The following is a 10000-nucleotide window of genomic DNA, read 5'->3' on the forward strand; positions in this document are numbered from 1 at the left end:
GAGCACGTCTACTCGCCGAGGGAGAGCACGTCTACTCGCCCAGGGAGAGCACGTCTACTCGCCGAGGGAGAGCACGTCTACTCGCCGAGGGAGAGCACGTCTACTCGCCGAGGGAGAGCACGTCTACTCGCCCAGGGAGAGCACGTCTACTCGCCCAGGGAGAGCACGTCTACTCGCCCAGGGAGAGCACGTCTACTCGCCCAGGGAGAGCACGTCTACTCGCCCAGGGAGAGCACGTCTACTCGCCCAGGGAGAGCACGTCTACTCGCCGAGGGAGAGCACGTCTACCCGCCGAGGGAGAGCACGTCTACTCGCCCAGGGAGAGCACGTCTACTCGCCGAGGGAGAGCACGTCTACTCGCCGAGGGAGAGCACGTCTACTCGCCGAGGGAGAGCACGTCTACTCGCCGAGGGAGAGCACGTCTACTCGCCCAGGGAGAGCACGTCTACTCGCCCAGGGAGAGCACGTCTACCTCCCGCCTGAGGGAGAGCACGGGGGGGGGGGGACAAAGACAGGCGGCAGCAGCTTCGGTGAACGTCACCCGGGAGGCGACCGGGGCTGTCCCGGGGCAGTCCCGGGAAGCCGGCGTCCGACACAGGGAACCGTCAGCTGCCGGACCGGGGCGAATCCCCGCGGCCACGGCAGGGGTGGGGGCTCGAAGACAGCCGGCAGTCGCCTCGGTGAACGTCACCCGGCCGGCGACCGCGGCCGTTCCGGGGCCGTCCCGGGAAGCCTGCGACAGGCACGGGGTCCCAGCCGCGGCCGGACCGACTCGAAGCCCCGCGGCCCCGGCACGGGGGAGGCCCAAAGACTGGCGGCAGCCGCTTCGCTGAACGTCACCCGGCCGGCGACCGGGGCCGTCCCGGGGCTGTCCCGGGATGCCGGCTTCCGGCACGGGGTCCCGGCCGCGGCCGGAGCGGCTCGAATCCCCGCGGTCCCGGCAGCAGCCGGAGCCGCTCGCCGTTCGGGCTCCCGGCACCCTACGGATCCGCCGACTCGTTCGCGGGCGGCGGGGGGAGGCAGTGAAGGAGGTGCGGGCAGAAGCGGCAGCGGAGGCGGAGGGGGGGGGGGGCTCGAAGACAGCCGGCAGCCGCTTCGGAGAACGTCACCCGGCCGGCGACCGCGGCCGTTCCGGGGCCGTCCCGGGAAGCCTGCGACAGGCACGGGGTCCCGGCCTCGGCCGGACCCGCACTGGGTGCCGCCGCCTCGGGCTCTCGGGACGGTATGGATCCGCCGACTCGTTCGCCGGCGGCGGGGGGAGGCAGTGGAGGGGGTGCGGGGAGAAGCGGCAGCGGAGGCGGAGGGGGGGGGGGGCTCGAAGACAGCCGGCAGCCGCTTCGGTGAACGTCACCCAGGAGGCGATCGGGGCCGTCCCGGGGCCGTCCCGGGATGCTGGCTTCCGCCACGGGGTCCCGGCCGCGGCCGGAGCGGCTCGAATCCCCGCGGTCCCGGCAGCAGCCGGAGCCGCTCGCCGTTCGGGCTCCCGGCACCCTACGGATCCGGCGACTCGTTCGCCGGCGGCGGGGGGAGGCAGTGGAGGGGGTGCGGGCAGAAGCGGCAGCGGAGGCGGAGGGGGGGGGGGCTCGAAGACAGCCGGCAGCCGCTTCGGTGAACGTCACCCGGCCGGCGACCGGGGCCGTCCCGGGGCTGTCCGGGGATGCCGGCTTCCGGCACGGGGGTCCCGGCCGCGGCCGGAGCGGCTCGAATCCCCGCGGTCCCGGCAGCAGCCGGAGCCGCTCGCCGTTCGGGCTCCCGGCACCCTACAGATCCGGCGACTCGTTCGCGGGCGGCGGGGAGAGGCAGTGGAGGGGGTGCGGGCAGAAGCGGCAGCGGAGGCGGAGGGGGGGGGGGGGGGCTCGGAGACAGCCGTCAGCCGCTTCGGTGAACGTCACCCGGGAGGCGACCGGGACCGGCCCGGGAAGCCATCGTCCGGCCCCGGATCCCGGCCGCGGCCGGACCGGCTCGAAGCCCCGCGGCCCCGGCACGGGGGAGGCCCAAAGACTGGCGGCAGCCGCTTCGCTGAACGTCACCCGGCCGGCGACCGGGGCCGTCCCGGGGCCGTCCCGGGATGCCGGCTTCCGGCACGGGGTCCCGGCCGCGGCCGGAGCGGCTCGAAGCCCCGCGGTCCCGGCAGCAGCCGGAGCCGCTCGCCGTTCGGGCTCCCGGCACCCTACGGATCCGCCGACTCGTTCGCCGGCGGCGGGGGGAGGCAGTGGAGGGGGTGCGGGCAGAAGCGGCAGCGGAGGCGGAGGGGGGGGGGGGCTCGAAGACAGCCGGCAGCCGCTTCGGTGAACGTCACCCGGCCGGCGACCGGGGCCGTCCCGGGGCTGTCCGGGGATGCCGGCTTCCGGCACGGGGTCCCGGCCGCGGCCGGAGCGGCTCGAATCCCCGCGGCCCCGGCAGCAGCCGGAGCCGCTCGCCGTTCGGGCTCCCGGCACCCTACAGATCCGGCGACTCGTTCGCCGGCGGCGGGGGGAGGCAGTGGAGGGGGTGCGGGCAGAAGCGGCAGCGGAGGCGGAGGGGGGGGGGGGGCTCGAAGACAGCCGGCAGCCGCTTCGGTGAACGTCACCCGGGAGGCGACCGGGACCGGCCCGGGAAGCCATCGTCCGGCCCGGGATCCCGGCCGCGGCCGGACCGGCTCGAAGCCCCGCGGCCCCGGCACGGGGGAGGCCCAAAGACTGGCGGCAGCCGCTTCGCTGAACGTCACCCGGCCGGCGACCGGGGCCGTCCCGGGGCTGTCCCGGGATGCCGGCTTCCGGCACGGGGTCCCGGCCGCGGCCGGAGCGGCTCGAATCCCCGCGGTCCCGGCAGCAGCCGGAGCCGCTCGCCGTTCGGGCTCCCGGCACCCTACGGATCCGCCGACTCGTTCGCGGGCGGCGGGGGGAGGCAGTGAAGGAGGTGCGGGCAGAAGCGGCAGCGGAGGCGGAGGGGGGGGGGGGCTCGAAGACAGCCGGCAGCCGCTTCGGAGAACGTCACCCGGCCGGCGACCGCGGCCGTTCCGGGGCCGTCCCGGGAAGCCTGCGACAGGCACGGGGTCCCGGCCTCGGCCGGACCCGCACTGGGTGCCGCCGCCTCGGGCTCTCGGGACGGTATGGATCCGCCGACTCGTTCGCCGGCGGCGGGGGGAGGCAGTGGAGGGGGTGCGGGGAGAAGCGGCAGCGGAGGCGGAGGGGGGGGGGGGCTCGAAGACAGCCGGCAGCCGCTTCGGTGAACGTCACCCAGGAGGCGATCGGGGCCGTCCCGGGGCCGTCCCGGGATGCTGGCTTCCGCCACGGGGTCCCGGCCGCGGCCGGAGCGGCTCGAATCCCCGCGGTCCCGGCAGCAGCCGGAGCCGCTCGCCGTTCGGGCTCCCGGCACCCTACGGATCCGGCGACTCGTTCGCCGGCGGCGGGGGGAGGCAGTGGAGGGGGTGCGGGCAGAAGCGGCAGCGGAGGCGGAGGGGGGGGGGGCTCGAAGACAGCCGGCAGCCGCTTCGGTGAACGTCACCCGGCCGGCGACCGGGGCCGTCCCGGGGCTGTCCGGGGATGCCGGCTTCCGGCACGGGGTCCCGGCCGCGGCCGGAGCGGCTCGAATCCCCGCGGTCCCGGCAGCAGCCGGAGCCGCTCGCCGTTCGGGCTCCCGGCACCCTACAGATCCGGCGACTCGTTCGCGGGCGGCGGGGAGAGGCAGTGGAGGGGGTGCGGGCAGAAGCGGCAGCGGAGGCGGAGGGGGGGGGGGGGGGCTCGGAGACAGCCGTCAGCCGCTTCGGTGAACGTCACCCGGGAGGCGACCGGGACCGGCCCGGGAAGCCATCGTCCGGCCCCGGATCCCGGCCGCGGCCGGACCGGCTCGAAGCCCCGCGGCCCCGGCACGGGGGAGGCCCAAAGACTGGCGGCAGCCGCTTCGCTGAACGTCACCCGGCCGGCGACCGGGGCCGTCCCGGGGCCGTCCCGGGATGCCGGCTTCCGGCACGGGGGTCCCGGCCGCGGCCGGAGCGGCTCGAAGCCCCGCGGTCCCGGCAGCAGCCGGAGCCGCTCGCCGTTCGGGCTCCCGGCACCCTACGGATCCGCCGACTCGTTCGCCGGCGGCGGGGGGGAGGCAGTGGAGGGGGTGCGGGCAGAAGCGGCAGCGGAGGCGGAGGGGGGGGGGGGCTCGAAGACAGCCGGCAGCCGCTTCGGTGAACGTCACCCGGCCGGCGACCGGGGCCGTCCCGGGGCTGTCCGGGGATGCCGGCTTCCGGCACGGGGTCCCGGCCGCGGCCGGAGCGGCTCGAATCCCCGCGGCCCCGGCAGCAGCCGGAGCCGCTCGCCGTTCGGGCTCCCGGCACCCTACAGATCCGGCGACTCGTTCGCCGGCGGCGGGGGGAGGCAGTGGAGGGGGTGCGGGCAGAAGCGGCAGCGGAGGCGGAGGGGGGGGGGGGGCTCGAAGACAGCCGGCAGCCGCTTCGGTGAACGTCACCCGGGAGGCGACCGGGACCGGCCCGGGAAGCCATCGTCCGGCCCGGGATCCCGGCCGCGGCCGGACCGGCTCGAAGCCCCGCGGCCCCGGCACGGGGGAGGCCCAAAGACTGGCGGCAGCCGCTTCGCTGAACGTCACCCGGCCGGCGACCGGGGCCGTCCCGGGGCCGTCCCGGGATGCCGGCTTCCGGCACGGGGGTCCCGGCCGCGGCCGGAGCGGCTCGAATCCCCGCGGCCCCGGCAGCAGCCGGAGCCGCTCGCCGTTCGGGCTCCCGGCACCCTACAGATCCGGCGACTCGTTCGCCGGCGGCGGGGGGAGGCAGTGGAGGGGGTGCGGGGAGAAGCGGCAGCGGAGGCGGAGGGGGGGGGGGGGCTCGAAGACAGCTGGCAGCCGCTTCGGTGAACGTCACCCGGGAGGCGACCGGGACCGGCCCGGGAAGCCATCGTCCGGCCCGGGATCCCGGCCGCGGCCGGACCGGCTCGAAGCCCCGCGGCCCCGGCACGGGGGAGGCCCAAAGACTGGCGGCAGCCGCTTCGCTGAACGTCACCCGGCCGGCGACCGGGGCCGTCCCGGGGCCGTCCCGGGATGCCGGCTTCCGGCACGGGGTCCCGGCCGCGGCCGGAGCGGCTCGAAGCCCCGCGGCCCCGGCAGCAGCCGGAGCCGCTCGCCGTTCGGGCTCCCGGCACCCTACGGATCCGGCGACTCGTTCGCCGGCGGCGGGGGGAGGCAGTGGAGGCGGTGCGGGGAGAAGCGGCAGCGGAGGCGGAGGGGGGGCGGGGGGGGACGATAGTGGCGGGGGGCGGGGGGTGCTCGAAGGCAGCCGGCAGCCGGTTCGGTGAACATTCGCCGGGGCGGGGGGGGCGACCTGTCCGTGCCCGGGGCAGCCCCGGGAAGCCGGCAGCCAGCACGGGGGTCCCGGCAGCACCTGTTCCCTGCCCTGGGACTTGCCGTGCCCGGCGGCCGGTTGCCGGGTGGGGGGAGCGATGAGAGGCGGGGCGCAGCGGCCGGGGCAGCGCCGGGCCGCAGCGGGGGGCTGGGCGGGTGGGGTAGGCGTCGAGCGGCAAGCCCTCGGCTGCAGCGAATGTTCGGCGGTGCGGGGCGGGGGGGGGACGGGACGACACGTTGGGGGCGCCGAGTCCGAGCCACCCCCGGCCCCAGGGGCGGCCGGAGGGGGAGGCCGGTGCCTGGCCCTGGGAGCTGCTGGGCGCCGGATGGCCGAGGGTGCGTCAGAAGCCGCCCGAGCGGTCGAGCAGGTCCTCCAGAAAGGCCTAGGGTGGCTTCGAGGGCCCCGGGAGCAGTCGAGGGAGGCCTCCAGGCAGGTCTGGAGTGGATGGGAGGCCTTCCAAAGCAGACAAGGGAGGCTGCCAGCGGGGCCTAGGCTGGCACTGCAGCCTGTAAATGGTTGGGGGGGGGGGCCTCTGGTGCGGCCTGGAGTCTCTGGGTGGCGTCCAGAGAGGTGCAAAAGATCCTCTGGTGCGGCCTGTGGTGGCGGAGAAGCCTGCAGAGCGTGCGGGGGAGGCTTCTGGTGCGGCCTGGGGTGGGTCGGAAGCCTGCAGAGCGTGCGGGAGAGGCTTCTGGTGCGGCCTGGGGTGGCTGAGAAGCCTGCAGAGCGTGCGGGAGAGGCTTCTGCTGCGGCCTGGGGTGGCTGAGAAGCCTGCAGAGCGTGCGGGGGAGGCTTCTGTTGGGGCCTGGGGTGGGTCAGAAGCCTACAGAGCGTGCGGGGGAGGCTTCTGTTGCGGCCTGGGGTGGGTCGGAAGCCTGCAGAGCATGCGGGGGAGGCTTCTGCTGCGGCCTGGGGTGGCTGAGAAGCCTGCAGAGCGTGCGGGAGAGGCTTCTGCTGCGGCCTGGGGTGGCTGAGAAGCCTGCAGAGCGTGCGGGAGAGGCTTCTGTTGGGGCCTGGGGTGGGTCGGAAGCCTGCAGAGCGTGCGGGAGAGGCTTCTGTTGGGGCCTGGGGTGGCTGAGAAGCCTGCAGAGCGTGCGGGGGAGGCTTCTGGTGCGGCCTGGGGTGGCTGAGAAGCCTGCAGAGCGTGCGGGGGAGGCTTCTGGTGCGGCCTGGGGTGGCTGAGAAGCCTGCAGAGCGTGCGGGGGAGGCTTCTGGTGCGGCCTGGGGTGGCTGAGAAGCCTGCAGAGCGTGCGGGGGAGGCTTCTGGTGCGGCCTGGGGTGGGACGGAAGCCTGCAGAGCGTGCGGGAGAGGCTTCTGCTGCGGCCTGGGGTGGGTCGGAAGCCTGCAGAGCGTGCGGGAGAGGCTTCTGTTGCGGCCTGGGGTGGGTCGGAAGCCTGCAGAGCGTGCGGGAGAGGCTTCTGCTGCGGCCTGGGGTGGGTCGGAAGCCTGCAGAGCGTGCGGGAGAGGCTTCTGCTGCGGCCTGGGGTGGCTGAGAAGCCTGCAGAGCGTGCGGGAGAGGCTTCTGGTGCGGCCTGGGGTGGCTGAGAAGCCTGCAGAGCGTGCGGGAGAGGCTTCTGCTGCGGCCTGGGGTGGCTGAGAAGCCTGCAGAGCGTGCGGGAGAGGCTTCTGCTGCGGCCTGGGGTGGCTGAGAAGCCTGCAGAGCGTGCGGGAGAGGCTTCTGCTGCGGCCTGGGGTGGCTGAGAAGCCTGCAGAGCGTGCGGGAGAGGCTTCTGGTGCGGCCTGGGGTGGCTGAGAAGCCTGCAGAGCGTGCGGGAGAGGCTTCTGGTGCGGCCTGGGGTGGCTGAGAAGCCTGCAGAGCGTGCGGGAGAGGCTTCTGCTGTGGCCTGGGGTGGGTCGGAAGCCTGCAGAGCGTGCGGGGGAGGCTTCTGGTGCGGCCTGGGGTGGGTCGGAAGCCTGCAGAGCATGCGGGGGAGGCTTCTGCTGCGGCCTGGGGTCTCTGGGTGGCCTCTAGAGAGGTGCAAAAGACCCTCTGGGTTGGGCTGGGGTGGCTCTTGGACCCCTGCCACACAGTGGGGAGAGGCCTCCGGCCCGCCACCTGTGTCCCTGTGTGCCTGAGTGCCTGTGTCCCTGTGTCCCTGTGTCCCTGTGTCCCTGTGTCCCTGTGTCCCTGAGTGCCTGAGTGCCTGAGTGCCTGTGTCCCTGTGTCCTTGTGTCCCTGTGTCCCTGTGTCCCTGAGTGCCTGAGTGCCTGTGTCCCTGTGTCCCTGTGTCCCTGAGTGCCTGAGTGCCTGAGTGCCTGTGTCCCTGTGTCCTTGTGTCCCTGTGTCCCTGTGTCCCTGTGTGCCTGAGTGCCTGTGTCCCTGTGTCCCTGTCTGTGTACCTGTGTGCGAGAGTGTCCGGCACGCCACCCAGCGGCGGCGGGCAAGCAGGTAGGCGGGTGGGCGGGCCGGCGAGGGCCAGTGTGAGTTTGGGGGGTGGGAGGGGAGGCGGCAGCTGGAAGCGTCAGAGGAGGGGGCGTGGCTCCGGCTGGCCCCGGGAGCAGGTTCCCGGGACCGGGACCGGCTGGACCCGGCGGGTGGTTGATCCCGGGGCGGGGGGCAGAGGCGGCGGGAAGCGGCAGCTGCGTGTGCGGCGGGGGGGGTGGAGGGCGAACCGCGGCGGGAAGCGGATGCTTCAGAGCAGGTTACGGGGGCGGGGACGGACGACACCACCTGTCCCCGCCCCGGGACGGGCTGGACCCGGCGCCCTGGACCCGGCGCCGTGTACCCGCCGCCGCCCCCGCCGCCGCCCCCCCTCCGCCACCCCGGGACCCCGACGTTTTTTTGGCGCCCGCGCCTTTTTTTGCTCCCCGCCTGCCCGCGCTGCCCCGGGCCCTCCCCCGGGGCGGGGCGGGAGGGAGGGACGGACGGACGGGTAGCCGGGGATCTCCGAGCGCGCGCCACCAGACCGAGGCGGGTCCCGGCGGCGGCGGCGGCGGCGGCGGCGGCGGCAGCAAGCGACGGCGGGGGGGGCAGGCTAGGGAGAGAGGGGGAGCGGCATGCGGTAGGGCTGGGGGGTTTGTTTCGGGGGGGAGGGGTGGGGGGGGGTGGCAGCGGTCAGCGAGAGCGGGGAGAGGGGGAGCGGCATGCGGTAGGGCTGGGGTGTTTTTGGGGTGGGGGCGTTGGGGGGATTAGCGGGGCGGGCGGGCAGCCGAGCCAAGCGGCAAGCCGGGGGGCGGGCGAGGGCGGCTTTAGGGCCGGAGGAGCGGAGCGCAACCTCCCCCGTGCAGGCTCCAGCGTGGAGAGCAGCAAGTTTTTGGGGACGGGGGACGACGGACGGGAGGGGCAGCGGCGAGAGGCTAGCTGCGGCAAGGGGCACCGGCACGGCCGCCCTAACAGCGCCGCCTCGGTCGCAGGGGTTAGAGAGCAGCCGGGCAGCCCGGGAGGGAAGCGGCAGCCCGCGAAGGGGGGAAGGGGGGGCTCCGCGCAAACCGCTAACGGGAGCCGGGGGGTGTGGGGAGCTGGGGGTGGCAGCAGCGGCAAGAGGCAACGTCGGGAGGGGGGGCTCCGCGCAAACCGGTAACGGGGGCCGGGGGGTGTGGGGGGGGGCGGTGGCGGCCGCGGCAAGAGGCAACGGCAGGCGGGGGGGCTCCGCGCAAACCGGCAGCGGGGGGGGGGGGGCGGGGGGTAGCGGCAAGAGGCAACGGCGGGAAGGGGGGGCTCCGCGCAAACCGCTAACGGGAGCCGGGGGGTGTGGGGAGCTGGGGGTGGCAGCAGCGGCAAGAGGCAACGTCGGGAGGGGGGGCTCCGCGCAAACCGGTAACGGGGGCCCGGGGGTGTGGAGGGGGCGGTGGTGGCCGCGGCGAGAGGCAACGGCAGGCGGGGGCGCTCCGCGCAAACCGGCAGCGGGGGGGGGGCGGGGGGTAACGGCAAGAGGCAACGGCGGGAAGGGGGGCCTCCGCGCAAACCGGCAGCGGGGGGGGGGCGGGGGGTAGCGGCAAGAGGCAACGGCGGGAAGGGGGGGCTCCGCGCAAACCGGCAGCGGGGGGGGGGCGGGGGGTAGCGGCAAGAGGCAACGGCGGGAAGGGGGGGCTCCGCGCAAACCGGCAGCGGGGGGGGGGCGGGGGGTAGCGGCAAGAGGCAACGGCGGGAAGGGGGGGCTCCGCGCAAACCGGCAGCGGGGGGGGGGCGGGGGGTAGCGGCAAGAGGCAACGGCGGGAAGGGGGAGCTCCGCGCAAACCGGCAGCGGGGGGGGGGCGGGGGGTAGCGGCAAGAGGCAACGTCGGGAGGGGGGGCTCCGCGCAAACCGGCAGCGGGGGGGGGGGCGGGGGTAGCGGCAAGAGGCAACGTCGGGAGGGGGGGCGCCGCGCAAACCGGCAACGGGGGCGGGGGGGGAGGCGGGTCAGGGGCGGGGGGAGATTTCTAGAGATGCCGGCAGACCTTCTCCCCGGAGAACAGCGCTGTTGAAGAAAAGACTGCTTCAGAACACAACCTTTAATGAAAGACGCTCGATGAAAACAACACTTAATAAAAGAAGGTTTCATGCCGACTGCCTCTCTTCATTTACGCCGCCGCGGGGGGGGGGGGTTGGGGGCCGGGCGGGCGATACCAGGCGGCCCTCGTCCCGGGGACCACGTCTACCCCGCGGTTCCAGCCTCCGCGCGCTAAGTGCCCGCCCGGCCGCGGGGAGCACGTCTACCTCCTGCCGCACGGCTCAGTGCACTAAGTCCCCCCTCGCCAT

This window comes from Melanerpes formicivorus, unplaced genomic scaffold (assembly GCF_026170545.1).
Source record: "Melanerpes formicivorus ecotype bairdi unplaced genomic scaffold, bMelFor1.0.p_v2 SCAF_647, whole genome shotgun sequence".
NCBI lineage: Eukaryota > Metazoa > Chordata > Aves > Piciformes > Picidae > Melanerpes > Melanerpes formicivorus.